Source organism: Schistocerca americana, chromosome 1 (genome assembly GCF_021461395.2).
Source record: "Schistocerca americana isolate TAMUIC-IGC-003095 chromosome 1, iqSchAmer2.1, whole genome shotgun sequence".
Lineage (NCBI taxonomy): Eukaryota > Metazoa > Arthropoda > Insecta > Orthoptera > Acrididae > Schistocerca > Schistocerca americana.
In genome coordinates this window covers 109,137,083-109,157,958 of record NC_060119.1, presented here as the reverse complement: position 1 = coordinate 109,157,958, position 20,876 = coordinate 109,137,083, and the positions used below count along the sequence as shown (strand labels likewise).

Sequence of the window (20,876 nt, the reverse complement as noted above, 5' to 3'; positions counted from 1 at the left end):
ACGTCTCATCGAAACACACTGTCACCAAGCAATGGCTGACGCTTCGAGGACGGCATGAAATTGACAGGGAGGTGATGCAGCTAACGTTCCTGGCAAATGTGCTAACAGGGCACACACGTCCGTTGGAGTGTATACATATGATGGGGACCGGCTGTGACACAGCAGTCAACCAAAGTCAAAAAATGTGACTAATCATACAGTGTTTCCAGTGTGTCGTTTACCACTTTGTGAGTGGATGCTGTTCTAAAGAGCGTAATTCCCATTTACCTGTAAGCAGCGCACGTGAGCGAATCTAATAGCAGGACTGTGTTACTACGATTGTACAGAGCAACTCTGTCAATACGCAGGTGTTTCAATCAGTAGGGCCATGGTAAACAGAGCGATTCGGAGTGATGTATCGTGTCTGTTACATAAATAATGAGTCTTTGATGTAATTGCTTCAGAGAAATATGAAAGTAAGCCTATCAGAAAAGTAACGCGAGACATGTAGCACGGGTCATGTCTTGCAGAATCTCTTACATCTGAGCCCGTCACTTGCACAGCGTCCCTTTGGCGCAGAGGATAGCGCGTTGGACTTCTAATCCAAAGGTCGTGGGTTCGATCCCCACAAGGGACGGGCAATTTTTAAAAACATGTGCCAATCACGAGATGGGTATTGACATATGGGTAACCACAAGCGTCTTCAAAAGGTGAAAATTGTTGTGACCTCAGTTCTATGCTTAAATATGTCAACCTTACACATACAAGCAAAATTCTCGTAGATCTGTTATCCATGACGCTGTTATGTGTAAATGCTGTAAAAACGGAACCATATCTTCACGTGCCTGTTCACGCAAATTTTCTTTCAATACCCAATTTTTACCTACAGATAGAAATATAGCAATAGAACGCACATTTTGTACAGAAACAAATACAATGAAGAGTGAAATAATTTTGTATTACTTCACGAGTCAATGTATGTAATCCCAGTCATGATCTTTAATTCTTCCAGCCCAAGCTGAGAGGGTTTCAGTTTTCTCGGCCACAAGTGAGAAAAGTAGACTGTTTCACAACAAGATATAGTACTATGGTTCCTTAACTGTTCCCATTAAACAATGGCACTCTGTATCTATAGAAACGGCGGCAATATTCGCTTCAGCGCAGGGGGCTTTTGCTGGGGACTGTCAGGAGGGGACTTGCTGGATGCAAGAAGGGAGAAGACCAGACAGAGACGTCTGACGCTCCGCTGACGCTTGCAGAAAACTACATTAAGTATGATTCCCGCCTATAACTGACGGCGAGAGAGATGCATCATCTGTCCACGTCTCATCGAAACACACTGTCACCAAGCAATGGCTGACGCTTCGAGGACGGCATGAAATTGACAGGGAGGTGATGCAGCTAACGTTCCTGGCAAATGTGCTAACAGGGCACACACGTCCGTTGGAGTGTATACATATGATGGGGACCGGCTGTGACACAGCAGTCAACCAAAGTCAAAAAATGTGACTAATCATACAGTGTTTCCAGTGTGTCGTTTACCACTTTGTGAGTGGATGCTGTTCTAAAGAGCGTAATTCCCATTTATCTGTAAGCAGCGCACGTGAGCGAATCTAATAGCAGGACTGTGTTACTACGATTGTACAGAGCAACTCTGTCAATACGCAGGTGTTTCAATCAGTAGGGCCATGGTAAACAGAGCGATTCGGAGTGATGTATCGTGTCTGTTACATAAATAATGAGTCTTTGATGTAATTGCTTCAGAGAAATATGAAAGTAAGCCTATCAGAAAAGTAACGCGAGACATGTAGCACGGGTCATGTCTTGCAGAATCTCTTACATCTGAGCCCGTCACTTGCACAGCGTCCCTTTGGCGCAGAGGATAGCGCGTTGGACTTCTAATCCAAAGGTCGTGGGTTCGATCCCCACAAGGGACGGGCAATTTTTAAAAACATGTGCCAATCACGAGATGGGTATTGACATATGGGTAACCACAAGCGTCTTCAAAAGGTGAAAATTGTTGTGACCTCAGTTCTATGCTTAAATATGTCAACCTTACACATACAAGCAAAATTCTCGTAGATCTGTTATCCATGACGCTGTTATGTGTAAATGCTGTAAAAACGGAACCATATCTTCACGTGCCTGTTCACGCAAATTTTCTTTCAATACCCAATTTTTACCTACAGATAGAAATATAGCAATAGAACGCACATTTTGTACAGAAACAAATACAATGAAGAGTGAAATAATTTTGTATTACTTCACGAGTCAATGTATGTAATCCCAGTCATGATCTTTAATTCTTCCAGCCCAAGCTGAGAGGGTTTCAGTTTTCTCGGCCACAAGTGAGAAAAGTAGACTGTTTCACAACAAGATATAGTACTATGGTTCCTTAACTGTTCCCATTAAACAATGGCACTCTGTATCTATAGAAACGGCGGCAATATTCGCTTCAGCGCAGGGGGCTTTTGCTGGGGACTGTCAGGAGGGGACTTGCTGGATGCAAGAAGGGAGAAGACCAGACAGAGACGTCTGACGCTCCGCTGACGCTTGCAGAAAACTACATTAAGTATGATTCCCGCCTATAACTGACGGCGAGAGAGATGCATCATCTGTCCACGTCTCATCGAAACACACTGTCACCAAGCAATGGCTGACGCTTCGAGGACGGCATGAAATTGACAGGGAGGTGATGCAGCTAACGTTCCTGGCAAATGTGCTAACAGGGCACACACGTCCGTTGGAGTGTATACATATGATGGGGACCGGCTGTGACACAGCAGTCAACCAAAGTCAAAAAATGTGACTAATCATACAGTGTTTCCAGTGTGTCGTTTACCACTTTGTGAGTGGATGCTGTTCTAAAGAGCGTAATTCCCATTTATCTGTAAGCAGCGCACGTGAGCGAATCTAATAGCAGGACTGTGTTACTACGATTGTACAGAGCAACTCTGTCAATACGCAGGTGTTTCAATCAGTAGGGCCATGGTAAACAGAGCGATTCGGAGTGATGTATCGTGTCTGTTACATAAATAATGAGTCTTTGATGTAATTGCTTCAGAGAAATATGAAAGTAAGCCTATCAGAAAAGTAACGCGAGACATGTAGCACGGGTCATGTCTTGCAGAATCTCTTACATCTGAGCCCGTCACTTGCACAGCGTCCCTTTGGCGCAGAGGATAGCGCGTTGGACTTCTAATCCAAAGGTCGTGGGTTCGATCCCCACAAGGGACGGGCAATTTTTAAAAACATGTGCCAATCACGAGATGGGTATTGACATATGGGTAACCACAAGCGTCTTCAAAAGGTGAAAATTGTTGTGACCTCAGTTCTATGCTTAAATATGTCAACCTTACACATACAAGCAAAATTCTCGTAGATCTGTTATCCATGACGCTGTTATGTGTAAATGCTGTAAAAACGGAACCATATCTTCACGTGCCTGTTCACGCAAATTTTCTTTCAATACCCAATTTTTACCTACAGATAGAAATATAGCAATAGAACGCACATTTTGTACAGAAACAAATACAATGAAGAGTGAAATAATTTTGTATTACTTCACGAGTCAATGTATGTAATCCCAGTCATGATCTTTAATTCTTCCAGCCCAAGCTGAGAGGGTTTCAGTTTTCTCGGCCACAAGTGAGAAAAGTAGACTGTTTCACAACAAGATATAGTACTATGGTTCCTTAACTGTTCCCATTAAACAATGGCACTCTGTATCTATAGAAACGGCGGCAATATTCGCTTCAGCGCAGGGGGCTTTTGCTGGGGACTGTCAGGAGGGGACTTGCTGGATGCATGAAGGGAGAAGACCAGACAGAGACGTCTGACGCTCCGCTGACGCTTGCAGAAAACTACATTAAGTATGATTCCCGCCTATAACTGACGGCGAGAGAGATGCATCATCTGTCCACGTCTCATCGAAACACACTGTCACCAAGCAATGGCTGACGCTTCGAGGACGGCATGAAATTGACAGGGAGGTGATGCAGCTAACGTTCCTGGCAAATGTGCTAACAGGGCACACACGTCCGTTGGAGTGTATACATATGATGGGGACCGGCTGTGACACAGCAGTCAACCAAAGTCAAAAAATGTGACTAATCATACAGTGTTTCCAGTGTGTCGTTTACCACTTTGTGAGTGGATGCTGTTCTAAAGAGCGTAATTCCCATTTATCTGTAAGCAGCGCACGTGAGCGAATCTAATAGCAGGACTGTGTTACTACGATTGTACAGAGCAACTCTGTCAATACGCAGGTGTTTCAATCAGTAGGGCCATGGTAAACAGAGCGATTCGGAGTGATGTATCGTGTCTGTTACATAAATAATGAGTCTTTGATGTAATTGCTTCAGAGAAATATGAAAGTAAGCCTATCAGAAAAGTAACGCGAGACATGTAGCACGGGTCATGTCTTGCAGAATCTCTTACATCTGAGCCCGTCACTTGCACAGCGTCCCTTTGGCGCAGAGGATAGCGCGTTGGACTTCTAATCCAAAGGTCGTGGGTTCGATCCCCACAAGGGACGGGCAATTTTTAAAAACATGTGCCAATCACGAGATGGGTATTGACATATGGGTAACCACAAGCGTCTTCAAAAGGTGAAAATTGTTGTGACCTCAGTTCTATGCTTAAATATGTCAACCTTACACATACAAGCAAAATTCTCGTAGATCTGTTATCCATGACGCTGTTATGTGTAAATGCTGTAAAAACGGAACCATATCTTCACGTGCCTGTTCACGCAAATTTTCTTTCAATACCCAATTTTTACCTACAGATAGAAATATAGCAATAGAACGCACATTTTGTACAGAAACAAATACAATGAAGAGTGAAATAATTTTGTATTACTTCACGAGTCAATGTATGTAATCCCAGTCATGATCTTTAATTCTTCCAGCCCAAGCTGAGAGGGTTTCAGTTTTCTCGGCCACAAGTGAGAAAAGTAGACTGTTTCACAACAAGATATAGTACTATGGTTCCTTAACTGTTCCCATTAAACAATGGCACTCTGTATCTATAGAAACGGCGGCAATATTCGCTTCAGCGCAGGGGGCTTTTGCTGGGAACTGTCAGGAGGGGACTTGCTGGATGCAAGAAGGGAGAAGACCAGACAGAGACGTCTGACGCTCCGCTGACGCTTGCAGAAAACTACATTAAGTATGATTCCCGCCTATAACTGACGGCGAGAGAGATGCATCATCTGTCCACGTCTCATCGAAACACACTGTCACCAAGCAATGGCTGACGCTTCGAGGACGGCATGAAATTGACAGGGAGGTGATGCAGCTAACGTTCCTGGCAAATGTGCTAACAGGGCACACACGTCCGTTGGAGTGTATACATATGATGGGGACCGGCTGTGACACAGCAGTCAACCAAAGTCAAAAAATGTGACTAATCATACAGTGTTTCCAGTGTGTCGTTTACCACTTTGTGAGTGGATGCTGTTCTAAAGAGCGTAATTCCCATTTATCTGTAAGCAGCGCACGTGAGCGAATCTAATAGCAGGACTGTGTTACTACGATTGTACAGAGCAACTCTGTCAATACGCAGGTGTTTCAATCAGTAGGGCCATGGTAAACAGAGCGATTCGGAGTGATGTATCGTGTCTGTTACATAAATAATGAGTCTTTGATGTAATTGCTTCAGAGAAATATGAAAGTAAGCCTATCAGAAAAGTAACGCGAGACATGTAGCACGGGTCATGTCTTGCAGAATCTCTTACATCTGAGCCCGTCACTTGCACAGCGTCCCTTTGGCGCAGAGGATAGCGCGTTGGACTTCTAATCCAAAGGTCGTGGGTTCGATCCCCACAAGGGACGGGCAATTTTCAAAAACATGTGCCAATCACGAGATGGGTATTGACATATGGGTAACCACAAGCGTCTTCAAAAGGTGAAAATTGTTGTGACCTCAGTTCTATGCTTAAATATGTCAACCTTACACATACAAGCAAAATTCTCGTAGATCTGTTATCCATGACGCTGTTATGTGTAAATGCTGTAAAAACGGAACCATATCTTCACGTGCCTGTTCACGCAAATTTTCTTTCAATACCCAATTTTTACCTACAGATAGAAATATAGCAATAGAACGCACATTTTGTACAGAAACAAATACAATGAAGAGTGAAATAATTTTGTATTACTTCACGAGTCAATGTATGTAATCCCAGTCATGATCTTTAATTCTTCCAGCCCAAGCTGAGAGGGTTTCAGTTTTCTCGGCCACAAGTGAGAAAAGTAGACTGTTTCACAACAAGATATAGTACTATGGTTCCTTAACTGTTCCCATTAAACAATGGCACTCTGTATCTATAGAAACGGCGGCAATATTCGCTTCAGCGCAGGGGGCTTTTGCTGGGGACTGTCAGGAGGGGACTTGCTGGATGCAAGAAGGGAGAAGACCAGACAGAGACGTCTGACGCTCCGCTGACGCTTGCAGAAAACTACATTAAGTATGATTCCCGCCTATAACTGACGGCGAGAGAGATGCATCATCTGTCCACGTCTCATCGAAACACACTGTCACCAAGCAATGGCTGACGCTTCGAGGACGGCATGAAATTGACAGGGAGGTGATGCAGCTAACGTTCCTGGCAAATGTGCTAACAGGGCACACACGTCCGTTGGAGTGTATACATATGATGGGGACCGGCTGTGACACAGCAGTCAACCAAAGTCAAAAAATGTGACTAATCATACAGTGTTTCCAGTGTGTCGTTTACCACTTTGTGAGTGGATGCTGTTCTAAAGAGCGTAATTCCCATTTATCTGTAAGCAGCGCACGTGAGCGAATCTAATAGCAGGACTGTGTTACTACGATTGTACAGAGCAACTCTGTCAATACGCAGGTGTTTCAATCAGTAGGGCCATGGTAAACAGAGCGATTCGGAGTGATGTATCGTGTCTGTTACATAAATAATGAGTCTTTGATGTAATTGCTTCAGAGAAATATGAAAGTAAGCCTATCAGAAAAGTAACGCGAGACATGTAGCACGGGTCATGTCTTGCAGAATCTCTTACATCTGAGCCCGTCACTTGCACAGCGTCCCTTTGGCGCAGAGGATAGCGCGTTGGACTTCTAATCCAAAGGTCGTGGGTTCGATCCCCACAAGGGACGGGCAATTTTTAAAAACATGTGCCAATCACGAGATGGGTATTGACATATGGGTAACCACAAGCGTCTTCAAAAGGTGAAAATTGTTGTGACCTCAGTTCTATGCTTAAATATGTCAACCTTACACATACAAGCAAAATTCTCGTAGATCTGTTATCCATGACGCTGTTATGTGTAAATGCTGTAAAAACGGAACCATATCTTCACGTGCCTGTTCACGCAAATTTTCTTTCAATACCCAATTTTTACCTACAGATAGAAATATAGCAATAGAACGCACATTTTGTACAGAAACAAATACAATGAAGAGTGAAATAATTTTGTATTACTTCACGAGTCAATGTATGTAATCCCAGTCATGATCTTTAATTCTTCCAGCCCAAGCTGAGAGGGTTTCAGTTTTCTCGGCCACAAGTGAGAAAAGTAGACTGTTTCACAACAAGATATAGTACTATGGTTCCTTAACTGTTCCCATTAAACAATGGCACTCTGTATCTATAGAAACGGCGGCAATATTCGCTTCAGCGCAGGGGGCTTTTGCTGGGGACTGTCAGGAGGGGACTTGCTGGATGCAAGAAGGGAGAAGACCAGACAGAGACGTCTGACGCTCCGCTGACGCTTGCAGAAAACTACATTAAGTATGATTCCCGCCTATAACTGACGGCGAGAGAGATGCATCATCTGTCCACGTCTCATCGAAACACACTGTCACCAAGCAATGGCTGACGCTTCGAGGACGGCATGAAATTGACAGGGAGGTGATGCAGCTAACGTTCCTGGCAAATGTGCTAACAGGGCACACACGTCCGTTGGAGTGTATACATATGATGGGGACCGGCTGTGACACAGCAGTCAACCAAAGTCAAAAAATGTGACTAATCATACAGTGTTTCCAGTGTGTCGTTTACCACTTTGTGAGTGGATGCTGTTCTAAAGAGCGTAATTCCCATTTATCTGTAAGCAGCGCACGTGAGCGAATCTAATAGCAGGACTGTGTTACTACGATTGTACAGAGCAACTCTGTCAATACGCAGGTGTTTCAATCAGTAGGGCCATGGTAAACAGAGCGATTCGGAGTGATGTATCGTGTCTGTTACATAAATAATGAGTCTTTGATGTAATTGCTTCAGAGAAATATGAAAGTAAGCCTATCAGAAAAGTAACGCGAGACATGTAGCACGGGTCATGTCTTGCAGAATCTCTTACATCTGAGCCCGTCACTTGCACAGCGTCCCTTTGGCGCAGAGGATAGCGCGTTGGACTTCTAATCCAAAGGTCGTGGGTTCGATCCCCACAAGGGACGGGCAATTTTTAAAAACATGTGCCAATCACGAGATGGGTATTGACATATGGGTAACCACAAGCGTCTTCAAAAGGTGAAAATTGTTGTGACCTCAGTTCTATGCTTAAATATGTCAACCTTACACATACAAGCAAAATTCTCGTAGATCTGTTATCCATGACGCTGTTATGTGTAAATGCTGTAAAAACGGAACCATATCTTCACGTGCCTGTTCACGCAAATTTTCTTTCAATACCCAATTTTTACCTACAGATAGAAATATAGCAATAGAACGCACATTTTGTACAGAAACAAATACAATGAAGAGTGAAATAATTTTGTATTACTTCACGAGTCAATGTATGTAATCCCAGTCATGATCTTTAATTCTTCCAGCCCAAGCTGAGAGGGTTTCAGTTTTCTCGGCCACAAGTGAGAAAAGTAGACTGTTTCACAACAAGATATAGTACTATGGTTCCTTAACTGTTCCCATTAAACAATGGCACTCTGTATCTATAGAAACGGCGGCAATATTCGCTTCAGCGCAGGGGGCTTTTGCTGGGGACTGTCAGGAGGGGACTTGCTGGATGCAAGAAGGGAGAAGACCAGACAGAGACGTCTGACGCTCCGCTGACGCTTGCAGAAAACTACATTAAGTATGATTCCCGCCTATAACTGACGGCGAGAGAGATGCATCATCTGTCCACGTCTCATCGAAACACACTGTCACCAAGCAATGGCTGACGCTTCGAGGACGGCATGAAATTGACAGGGAGGTGATGCAGCTAACGTTCCTGGCAAATGTGCTAACAGGGCACACACGTCCGTTGGAGTGTATACATATGATGGGGACCGGCTGTGACACAGCAGTCAACCAAAGTCAAAAAATGTGACTAATCATACAGTGTTTCCAGTGTGTCGTTTACCACTTTGTGAGTGGATGCTGTTCTAAAGAGCGTAATTCCCATTTATCTGTAAGCAGCGCACGTGAGCGAATCTAATAGCAGGACTGTGTTACTACGATTGTACAGAGCAACTCTGTCAATACGCAGGTGTTTCAATCAGTAGGGCCATGGTAAACAGAGCGATTCAGAGTGATGTATCGTGTCTGTTACATAAATAATGAGTCTTTGATGTAATTGCTTCAGAGAAATATGAAAGTAAGCCTATCAGAAAAGTAACGCGAGACATGTAGCACGGGTCATGTCTTGCAGAATCTCTTACATCTGAGCCCGTCACTTGCACAGCGTCCCTTTGGCGCAGAGGATAGCGCGTTGGACTTCTAATCCAAAGGTCGTGGGTTCGATCCCCACAAGGGACGGGCAATTTTTAAAAACATGTGCCAATCACGAGATGGGTATTGACATATGGGTAACCACAAGCGTCTTCAAAAGGTGAAAATTGTTGTGACCTCAGTTCTATGCTTAAATATGTCAACCTTACACATACAAGCAAAATTCTCGTAGATCTGTTATCCATGACGCTGTTATGTGTAAATGCTGTAAAAACGGAACCATATCTTCACGTGCCTGTTCACGCAAATTTTCTTTCAATACCCAATTTTTACCTACAGATAGAAATATAGCAATAGAACGCACATTTTGTACAGAAACAAATACAATGAAGAGTGAAATAATTTTGTATTACTTCACGAGTCAATGTATGTAATCCCAGTCATGATCTTTAATTCTTCCAGCCCAAGCTGAGAGGGTTTCAGTTTTCTCGGCCACAAGTGAGAAAAGTAGACTGTTTCACAACAAGATATAGTACTATGGTTCCTTAACTGTTCCCATTAAACAATGGCACTCTGTATCTATAGAAACGGCGGCAATATTCGCTTCAGCGCAGGGGGCTTTTGCTGGGGACTGTCAGGAGGGGACTTGCTGGATGCAAGAAGGGAGAAGACCAGACAGAGACGTCTGACGCTCCGCTGACGCTTGCAGAAAACTACATTAAGTATGATTCCCGCCTATAACTGACGGCGAGAGAGATGCATCATCTGTCCACGTCTCATCGAAACACACTGTCACCAAGCAATGGCTGACGCTTCGAGGACGGCATGAAATTGACAGGGAGGTGATGCAGCTAACGTTCCTGGCAAATGTGCTAACAGGGCACACACGTCCGTTGGAGTGTATACATATGATGGGGACCGGCTGTGACACAGCAGTCAACCAAAGTCAAAAAATGTGACTAATCATACAGTGTTTCCAGTGTGTCGTTTACCACTTTGTGAGTGGATGCTGTTCTAAAGAGCGTAATTCCCATTTATCTGTAAGCAGCGCACGTGAGCGAATCTAATAGCAGGACTGTGTTACTACGATTGTACAGAGCAACTCTGTCAATACGCAGGTGTTTCAATCAGTAGGGCCATGGTAAACAGAGCGATTCGGAGTGATGTATCGTGTCTGTTACATAAATAATGAGTCTTTGATGTAATTGCTTCAGAGAAATATGAAAGTAAGCCTATCAGAAAAGTAACGCGAGACATGTAGCACGGGTCATGTCTTGCAGAATCTCTTACATCTGAGCCCGTCACTTGCACAGCGTCCCTTTGGCGCAGAGGATAGCGCGTTGGACTTCTAATCCAAAGGTCGTGGGTTCGATCCCCACAAGGGACGGGCAATTTTTAAAAACATGTGCCAATCACGAGATGGGTATTGACATATGGGTAACCACAAGCGTCTTCAAAAGGTGAAAATTGTTGTGACCTCAGTTCTATGCTTAAATATGTCAACCTTACACATACAAGCAAAATTCTCGTAGATCTGTTATCCATGACGCTGTTATGTGTAAATGCTGTAAAAACGGAACCATATCTTCACGTGCCTGTTCACGCAAATTTTCTTTCAATACCCAATTTTTACCTACAGATAGAAATATAGCAATAGAACGCACATTTTGTACAGAAACAAATACAATGAAGAGTGAAATAATTTTGTATTACTTCACGAGTCAATGTGTGTAATCCCAGTCATGATCTTTAATTCTTCCAGCCCAAGCTGAGAGGGTTTCAGTTTTCTCGGCCACAAGTGAGAAAAGTAGACTGTTTCACAACAAGATATAGTACTATGGTTCCTTAACTGTTCCCATTAAACAATGGCACTCTGTATCTATAGAAACGGCGGCAATATTCGCTTCAGCGCAGGGGGCTTTTGCTGGGGACTGTCAGGAGGGGACTTGCTGGATGCAAGAAGGGAGAAGACCAGACAGAGACGTCTGACGCTCCGCTGACGCTTGCAGAAAACTACATTAAGTATGATTCCCGCCTATAACTGACGGCGAGAGAGATGCATCATCTGTCCACGTCTCATCGAAACACACTGTCACCAAGCAATGGCTGACGCTTCGAGGACGGCATGAAATTGACAGGGAGGTGATGCAGCTAACGTTCCTGGCAAATGTGCTAACAGGGCACACACGTCCGTTGGAGTGTATACATATGATGGGGACCGGCTGTGACACAGCAGTCAACCAAAGTCAAAAAATGTGACTAATCATACAGTGTTTCCAGTGTGTCGTTTACCACTTTGTGAGTGGATGCTGTTCTAAAGAGCGTAATTCCCATTTATCTGTAAGCAGCGCACGTGAGCGAATCTAATAGCAGGACTGTGTTACTACGATTGTACAGAGCAACTCTGTCAATACGCAGGTGTTTCAATCAGTAGGGCCATGGTAAACAGAGCGATTCGGAGTGATGTATCGTGTCTGTTACATAAATAATGAGTCTTTGATGTAATTGCTTCAGAGAAATATGAAAGTAAGCCTATCAGAAAAGTAACGCGAGACATGTAGCACGGGTCATGTCTTGCAGAATCTCTTACATCTGAGCCCGTCACTTGCACAGCGTCCCTTTGGCGCAGAGGATAGCGCGTTGGACTTCTAATCCAAAGGTCGTGGGTTCGATCCCCACAAGGGACGGGCAATTTTTAAAAACATGTGCCAATCACGAGATGGGTATTGACATATGGGTAACCACAAGCGTCTTCAAAAGGTGAAAATTGTTGTGACCTCAGTTCTATGCTTAAATATGTCAACCTTACACATACAAGCAAAATTCTCGTAGATCTGTTATCCATGACGCTGTTATGTGTAAATGCTGTAAAAACGGAACCATATCTTCACGTGCCTGTTCACGCAAATTTTCTTTGAATACCCAATTTTTACCTACAGATAGAAATATAGCAATAGAACGCACATTTTGTACAGAAACAAATACAATGAAGAGTGAAATAATTTTGTATTACTTCACGAGTCAATGTATGTAATCCCAGTCATGATCTTTAATTCTTCCAGCCCAAGCTGAGAGGGTTTCAGTTTTCTCGGCCACAAGTGAGAAAAGTAGACTGTTTCACAACAAGATATAGTACTATGGTTCCTTAACTGTTCCCATTAAACAATGGCACTCTGTATCTATAGAAACGGCGGCAATATTCGCTTCAGCGCAGGGGGCTTTTGCTGGGGACTGTCAGGAGGGGACTTGCTGGATGCAAGAAGGGAGAAGACCAGACAGAGACGTCTGACGCTCCGCTGACGCTTGCAGAAAACTACATTAAGTATGATTCCCGCCTATAACTGACGGCGAGAGAGATGCATCATCTGTCCACGTCTCATCGAAACACACTGTCACCAAGCAATGGCTGACGCTTCGAGGACGGCATGAAATTGACAGGGAGGTGATGCAGCTAACGTTCCTGGCAAATGTGCTAACAGGGCACACACGTCCGTTGGAGTGTATACATATGATGGGGACCGGCTGTGACATAGCAGTCAACCAAAGTCAAAAAATGTGACTAATCATACAGTGTTTCCAGTGTGTCGTTTACCACTTTGTGAGTGGATGCTGTTCTAAAGAGCGTAATTCCCATTTATCTGTAAGCAGCGCACGTGAGCGAATCTAATAGCAGGACTGTGTTACTACGATTGTACAGAGCAACTCTGTCAATACGCAGGTGTTTCAATCAGTAGGGCCATGGTAAACAGAGCGATTCGGAGTGATGTATCGTGTCTGTTACATAAATAATGAGTCTTTGATGTAATTGCTTCAGAGAAATATGAAAGTAAGCCTATCAGAAAAGTAACGCGAGACATGTAGCACGGGTCATGTCTTGCAGAATCTCTTACATCTGAGCCCGTCACTTGCACAGCGTCCCTTTGGCGCAGAGGATAGCGCGTTGGACTTCTAATCCAAAGGTCGTGGGTTCGATCCCCACAAGGGACGGGCAATTTTTAAAAACATGTGCCAATCACGAGATGGGTATTGACATATGGGTAACCACAAGCGTCTTCAAAAGGTGAAAATTGTTGTGACCTCAGTTCTATGCTTAAATATGTCAACCTTACACATACAAGCAAAATTCTCGTAGATCTGTTATCCATGACGCTGTTATGTGTAAATGCTGTAAAAACGGAACCATATCTTCACGTGCCTGTTCACGCAAATTTTCTTTCAATACCCAATTTTTACCTACAGATAGAAATATAGCAATAGAACGCACATTTTGTACAGAAACAAATACAATGAAGAGTGAAATAATTTTGTATTACTTCACGAGTCAATGTATGTAATCCCAGTCATGATCTTTAATTCTTCCAGCCCAAGCTGAGAGGGTTTCAGTTTTCTCGGCCACAAGTGAGAAAAGTAGACTGTTTCACAACAAGATATAGTACTATGGTTCCTTAACTGTTCCCATTAAACAATGGCACTCTGTATCTATAGAAACGGCGGCAATATTCGCTTCAGCGCAGGGGGCTTTTGCTGGGGACTGTCAGGAGGGGACTTGCTGGATGCAAGAAGGGAGAAGACCAGACAGAGACGTCTGACGCTCCGCTGACGCTTGCAGAAAACTACATTAAGTATGATTCCCGCCTATAACTGACGGCGAGAGAGATGCATCATCTGTCCACGTCTCATCGAAACACACTGTCACCAAGCAATGGCTGACGCTTCGAGGACGGCATGAAATTGACAGGGAGGTGATGCAGCTAACGTTCCTGGCAAATGTGCTAACAGGGCACACACGTCCGTTGGAGTGTATACATATGATGGGGACCGGCTGTGACACAGCAGTCAACCAAAGTCAAAAAATGTGACTAATCATACAGTGTTTCCAGTGTGTCGTTTACCACTTTGTGAGTGGATGCTGTTCTAAAGAGCGTAATTCCCATTTATCTGTAAGCAGCGCACGTGAGCGAATCTAATAGCAGGACTGTGTTACTACGATTGTACAGAGCAACTCTGTCAATACGCAGGTGTTTCAATCAGTAGGGCCATGGTAAACAGAGCGATTCGGAGTGATGTATCGTGTCTGTTACATAAATAATGAGTCTTTGATGTAATTGCTTCAGAGAAATATGAAAGTAAGCCTATCAGAAAAGTAACGCGAGACATGTAGCACGGGTCATGTCTTGCAGAATCTCTTACATCTGAGCCCGTCACTTGCACAGCGTCCCTTTGGCGCAGAGGATAGCGCGTTGGACTTCTAATCCAAAGGTCGTGGGTTCGATCCCCACAAGGGACGGGCAATTTTTAAAAACATGTGCCAATCACGAGTTGGGTATTGACATATGGGTAACCACAAGCGTCTTCAAAAGGTGAAAATTGTTGTGACCTCAGTTCTATGCTTAAATATGTCAACCTTACACATACAAGCAAAATTCTCGTAGATCTGTTATCCATGACGCTGTTATGTGTAAATGCTGTAAAAACGGAACCATATCTTCACGTGCCTGTTCACGCAAATTTTCTTTCAATACCCAATTTTTACCTACAGATAGAAATATAGCAATAGAACGCACATTTTGTACAGAAACAAATACAATGAAGAGTGAAATAATTTTGTATTACTTCACGAGTCAATGTATGTAATCCCAGTCATGATCTTTAATTCTTCCAGCCCAAGCTGAGAGGGTTTCAGTTTTCTCGGCCACAAGTGAGAAAAGTAGACTGTTTCACAACAAGATATAGTACTATGGTTCCTTAACTGTTCCCATTAAACAATGGCACTCTGTATCTATAGAAACGGCGGCAATATTCGCTTCAGCGCAGGGGGCTTTTGCTGGGGACTGTCAGGAGGGGACTTGCTGGATGCATGAAGGGAGAAGACCAGACAGAGACGTCTGACGCTCCGCTGACGCTTGCAGAAAACTACATTAAGTATGATTCCCGCCTATAACTGACGGCGAGAGAGATGCATCATCTGTCCACGTCTCATCGAAACACACTGTCACCAAGCAATGGCTGACGCTTCGAGGACGGCATGAAATTGACAGGGAGGTGATGCAGCTAACGTTCCTGGCAAATGTGCTAACAGGGCACACACGTCCGTTGGAGTGTATACATATGATGGGGACCGGCTGTGACACAGCAGTCAACCAAAGTCAAAAAATGTGACTAATCATACAGTGTTTCCAGTGTGTCGTTTACCACTTTGTGAGTGGATGCTGTTCTAAAGAGCGTAATTCCCATTTGTCTGTAAGCAGCGCACGTGAGCGAATCTAATAGCAGGACTGTGTTACTACGATTGTACAGAGCAACTCTGTCAATACGCAGGTGTTTCAATCAGTAGGGCCATGGTAAACAGAGCGATTCGGAGTGATGTACCGTGTCTGTTACATAAATAATGAGTCTTTGATGTAATTGCTTCAGAGAAATATGAAAGTAAGCCTATCAGAAAAGTAACGCGAGACATGTAGCACGGGTCATGTCTTGCAGAATCTCTTACATCTGAGCCCGTCACTTGCACAGCGTCCCTTTGGCGCAGAGGATAGCGCGTTGGACTTCTAATCCAAAGGTCGTGGGTTCGATCCCCACAAGGGACGGGCAATTTTTAAAAACATGTGCCAATCACGAGATGGGTATTGACATATGGGTAACCACAAGCGTCTTCAAAAGGTGAAAATTGTTGTGACCTCAGTTCTATGCTTAAATATGTCAACCTTACACATACAAGCAAAATTCTCGTAGATCTGTTATCCATGACGCTGTTATGTGTAAATGCTGTAAAAACGGAACCATATCTTCACGTGCCTGTTCACGCAAATTTTCTTTCAATACCCAATTTTTACCTACAGATAGAAATATAGCAATAGAACGCACATTTTGTACAGAAACAAATACAATGAAGAGTGAAATAATTTTGTATTACTTCACGAGTCAATGTATGTAATCCCAGTCATGATCTTTAATTCTTCCAGCCCAAGCTGAGAGGGTTTCAGTTTTCTCGGCCACAAGTGAGAAAAGTAGACTGTTTCACAACAAGATATAGTACTATGGTTCCTTAACTGTTCCCATTAAACAATGGCACTCTGTATCTATAGAAACGGCGGCAATATTCGCTTCAGCGCAGGGGGCTTTTGCTGGGGACTGTCAGGAGGGGACTTGCTGGATGCATGAAGGGAGAAGACCAGACAGAGACGTCTGACGCTCCGCTGACGCTTGCAGAAAACTACATTAAGTATGATTCCCGCCTATAACTGACGGCGAGAGAGATGCATCATCTGTCCACGTCTCATCGAAACACACTGTCACCAAGCAATGGCTGACGCTTCGAGGACGGCATGAAATTGACAGGGAGGTGATGCAGCTAACGTTCCTGGCAAATGTGCTAACAGGGCACACACGTCCGTTGGAGTGTATACATATGATGGGGACCGGCTGTGACACAGCAGTCAACCAAAGTCAAAAAATGTGACTAATCATACAGTGTTTCCAGTGTGTCGTTTACCACTTTGTGAGTGGATGCTGTTCTAAAGAGCGTAATTCCCATTTATCTGTAAGCAGCGCACGTGAGCGAATCTAATAGCAGGACTGTGTTACTACGATTGTACAGAGCAACTCTGTCAATACGCAGGTGTTTCAATCAGTAGGGCCATGGTAAACAGAGCGATTCGGAGTGATGTATCGTGTCTGTTACATAAATAATGAGTCTTTGATGTAATTGCTTCAGAGAAATATGAAAGTAAGCCTATCAGAAAAGTAACGCGAGACATGTAGCACGGGTCATGTCTTGCAGAATCTCTTACATCTGAGCCCGTCACTTGCACAGCGTCCCTTTGGCGCAGAGGATAGCGCGTTGGACTTCTAATCCAAAGGTCGTGGGTTCGATCCCCACAAGGGACGGGCAATTTTTAAAAACATGTGCCAATCACGAGATGGGTATTGACATATGGGTAACCACAAGCGTCTTCAAAAGGTGAAAATTGTTGTGACCTCAGTTCTATGCTTAAATATGTCAACCTTACACATACAAGCAAAATTCTCGTAGATCTGTTATCCATGACGCTGTTATGTGTAAATGCTGTAAAAACGGAACCATATCTTCACGTGCCTGTTCACGCAAATTTTCTTTCAATACCCAATTTTTACCTACAGATAGAAATATAGCAATAGAACGCACATTTTGTACAGAAACAAATACAATGAAGAGTGAAATAATTTTGTATTACTTCACGAGTCAATGTATGTAATCCCAGTCATGATCTTTAATTCTTCCAGCCCAAGCTGAGAGGGTTTCAGTTTTCTCGGCCACAAGTGAGAAAAGTAGACTGTTTCACAACAAGATATAGTACTATGGTTCCTTAACTGTTCCCATTAAACAATGGCACTCTGTATCTATAGAAACGGCGGCAATATTCGCTTCAGCGCAGGGGGCTTTTGCTGGGGACTGTCAGGAGGGGACTTGCTGGATGCAAGAAGGGAGAAGACCAGACAGAGACGTCTGACGCTCCGCTGACGCTTGCAGAAAACTACATTAAGTATGATTCCCGCCTATAACTGACGGCGAGAGAGATGCATCATCTGTCCACGTCTCATCGAAACACACTGTCACCAAGCAATGGCTGACGCTTCGAGGACGGCATGAAATTGACAGGGAGGTGATGCAGCTAACGTTCCTGGCAAATGTGCTAACAGGGCACACACGTCCGTTGGAGTGTATACATATGATGGGGACCGGCTGTGACACAGCAGTCAACCAAAGTCAAAAAATGTGACTAATCATACAGTGTTTCCAGTGTGTCGTTTACCACTTTGTGAGTGGATGCTGTTCTAAAGAGCGTAATTCCCATTTATCTGTAAGCAGCGCACGTGAGCGAATCTAATAGCAGGACTGTGTTACTACGATTGTACAGAGCAACTCTGTCAATACGCAGGTGTTTCAATCAGTAGGGCCATGGTAAACAGAGCGATTCGGAGTGATGTATCGTGTCTGTTACATAAATAATGAGTCTTTGATGTAATTGCTTCAGAGAAATATGAAAGTAAGCCTATCAGAAAAGTAACGCGAGACATGTAGCACGGGTCATGTCTTGCAGAATCTCTTACATCTGAGCCCGTCACTTGCACAGCGTCCCTTTGGCGCAGAGGATAGCGCGTTGGACTTCCAATCCAAAGGTCGTGGGTTCGATCCCCACAAGGGACGGGCAATTTTTAAAAACATGTGCCAATCACGAGATGGGTATTGACATATGGGTAACCACAAGCGTCTTCAAAAGGTGAAAATTGTTGTGACCTCAGTTCTATGCTTAAATATGTCAACCTTACACATACAAGCAAAATTCTCGTAGATCTGTTATCCATGACGCTTTTATGTGTAAATGCTGTAAAAACGGAACCATATCTTCACGTGCCTGTTCACGCAAATTTTCTTTCAATACCCAATTTTTACCTACAGATAGAAATATAGCAATAGAACGCACATTTTGTACAGAAACAAATACAATGAAGAGTGAAATAATTTTGTATTACTTCACGAGTCAATGTATGTAATCCCAGTCATGATCTTTAATTCTTCCAGCCCAAGCTGAGAGGGTTTCAGTTTTCTCGGCCACAAGTGAGAAAAGTAGACTGTTTCACACCAAGATATAGTACTATGGTTCCTTAACTGTTCCCATTAAACAATGGCACTCTGTATCTATAGAAACGGCGGCAATATTCGCTTCAGCGCAGGGGGCTTTTGCTGGGGACTGTCAGGAGGGGACTTGCTGGATGCAAGAAGGGAGAAGACCAGACAGAGACGTCTGACGCTCCGCTGACGCTTGCAGAAAACTACATTAAGTATGATTCCCGCCTATAACTGACGGCGAGAGAGATGCATCATCTGTCCACGTCTCAACGAAACACACTGTCACCAAGCAATGGCTGACGCTTCGAGGACGGCATGAAATTGACAGGGAGGTGATGCAGCTAACGTTCCTGGCAAATGTGCTAACAGGGCACACACGTCCGTTGGAGTGTATACATATGATGGGGACCGGCTGTGACACAGCAGTCAACCAAAGTCAAAAAATGTGACTAATCATACAGTGTTTCCAGTGTGTCGTTTACCACTTTGTGAGTGGATGCTGTTCTAAAGAGCGTAATTCCCATTTATCTGTAAGCAGCGCACGTGAGCGAATCTAATAGCAGGACTGTGTTACTACGAATGTACAGAGCAACTCTGTCAATACGCAGGTGTTTCAATCAGTAGGGCCATGGTAAACAGAGCGATTCGGAGTGATGTATCGTGTCTGTTACATAAATAATGAGTCTTTGATGTAATTGCTTCAGAGAAATATGAAAGTAAGCCTATCAGAAAAGTAACGCGAGACATGTAGCACGGGTCATGTCTTGCAGAATCTCTTACATCTGAGCCCGTCACTTGCACAGCGTCCCTTTGGCGCAGAGGATAGCGCGTTGGACTTCTAATCCAAAGGTCGTGGGTTCGGTCCCCACAAGGGACGGGCAATTTTTAAAAACATGTGCCAATCACGAGATGGGTATTGACATATGGGTAACCACAAGCGTCTTCAAAAGGTGAAAATTGTTGTGACCTCAGTTCTATACTTAAATATGTCAACCTTACACATACAAGCAAAATTCTCGTAGATCTGTTATCCATGACGCTGTTATGTGTAAATGCTGTAAAAACGGAACCATATCTTCACGTGCCTGTTCACGCAAATTTTCTTTCAATACCCAATTTTTACCTACAGATAGAAATATAGCAATAGAACGCACATTTTGTACAGAAACAAATACAATGAAGAGTGAAATAATTTTGTATTACTTCACGAGTCAATGTATGTAATCCCAGTCATGATCTTTAATTCTTCCAGCCCAAGCTGAGAGGGTTTCAGTTTTCTCGGCCACAAGTGAGAAAAGTAGACTGTTTCACAACAAGATATAGTACTATGGTTCCTTAACTGTTCCCATTAAACAATGGCACTCTGTATCTATAGAAACGGCGGCAATATTCGCTTCAGCGCAGGGGGCTTTTGCTGGGGACTGTCAGGAGGGGACTTGCTGGATGCAAGAAGGGAGAAGACCAGACAGAGACGTCTGACGCTCCGCTGACGCTTGCAGAAAACTACATTAAGTATGATTCCCGCCTATAACTGACGGCGAGAGAGATGCATCATCTGTCCACGTCTCATCGAAACACACTGTCACCAAGCAATGGCTGACGCTTCGAGGACGGCATGAAATTGACAGGGAGGTGAT

At 43.8% G+C, this 20,876-nt stretch overlaps 16 non-coding genes across 16 annotated transcripts; all 16 read left to right on the top strand.

Annotated features, from left to right (window-relative positions):
• The first annotated feature begins 543 nt into the window (after positions 1-543).
• On the top strand, positions 544-616 carry Trnar-ucu. Its single transcript has one exon. It is a non-coding gene; the product is annotated as a tRNA-Arg (tRNA).
• A 1,227-nt stretch (positions 617-1,843) lies between these two features.
• On the top strand, positions 1,844-1,916 carry Trnar-ucu. Its single transcript has one exon. It is a non-coding gene; the product is annotated as a tRNA-Arg (tRNA).
• Positions 1,917-3,143: 1,227 nt separating this feature from the next.
• Trnar-ucu lies at positions 3,144-3,216 on the top strand. Its single transcript has one exon. It is a non-coding gene; the product is annotated as a tRNA-Arg (tRNA).
• Positions 3,217-4,443: 1,227 nt separating this feature from the next.
• On the top strand, positions 4,444-4,516 carry Trnar-ucu. The gene has a single exon. It is a non-coding gene; the product is annotated as a tRNA-Arg (tRNA).
• Positions 4,517-5,743: 1,227 nt separating this feature from the next.
• On the top strand, positions 5,744-5,816 carry Trnar-ucu. Its single transcript has one exon. It is a non-coding gene; the product is annotated as a tRNA-Arg (tRNA).
• Positions 5,817-7,043: 1,227 nt separating this feature from the next.
• Positions 7,044-7,116, top strand: Trnar-ucu. The gene has a single exon. It is a non-coding gene; the product is annotated as a tRNA-Arg (tRNA).
• A 1,227-nt stretch (positions 7,117-8,343) lies between these two features.
• Positions 8,344-8,416, top strand: Trnar-ucu. The gene has a single exon. It is a non-coding gene; the product is annotated as a tRNA-Arg (tRNA).
• A 1,227-nt stretch (positions 8,417-9,643) lies between these two features.
• On the top strand, positions 9,644-9,716 carry Trnar-ucu. Its single transcript has one exon. It is a non-coding gene; the product is annotated as a tRNA-Arg (tRNA).
• Positions 9,717-10,943: 1,227 nt separating this feature from the next.
• Positions 10,944-11,016, top strand: Trnar-ucu. The gene has a single exon. It is a non-coding gene; the product is annotated as a tRNA-Arg (tRNA).
• Positions 11,017-12,243: 1,227 nt separating this feature from the next.
• Positions 12,244-12,316, top strand: Trnar-ucu. The gene has a single exon. It is a non-coding gene; the product is annotated as a tRNA-Arg (tRNA).
• Positions 12,317-13,543: 1,227 nt separating this feature from the next.
• Trnar-ucu lies at positions 13,544-13,616 on the top strand. Its single transcript has one exon. It is a non-coding gene; the product is annotated as a tRNA-Arg (tRNA).
• A 1,227-nt stretch (positions 13,617-14,843) lies between these two features.
• Trnar-ucu lies at positions 14,844-14,916 on the top strand. Its single transcript has one exon. It is a non-coding gene; the product is annotated as a tRNA-Arg (tRNA).
• A 1,227-nt stretch (positions 14,917-16,143) lies between these two features.
• Positions 16,144-16,216, top strand: Trnar-ucu. The gene has a single exon. It is a non-coding gene; the product is annotated as a tRNA-Arg (tRNA).
• Positions 16,217-17,443: 1,227 nt separating this feature from the next.
• Trnar-ucu lies at positions 17,444-17,516 on the top strand. The gene has a single exon. It is a non-coding gene; the product is annotated as a tRNA-Arg (tRNA).
• Positions 17,517-18,743: 1,227 nt separating this feature from the next.
• Trnag-ucc lies at positions 18,744-18,816 on the top strand. The gene has a single exon. It is a non-coding gene; the product is annotated as a tRNA-Gly (tRNA).
• Positions 18,817-20,043: 1,227 nt separating this feature from the next.
• Positions 20,044-20,116, top strand: Trnar-ucu. The gene has a single exon. It is a non-coding gene; the product is annotated as a tRNA-Arg (tRNA).
• Positions 20,117-20,876: the final 760 nt, after the last annotated feature.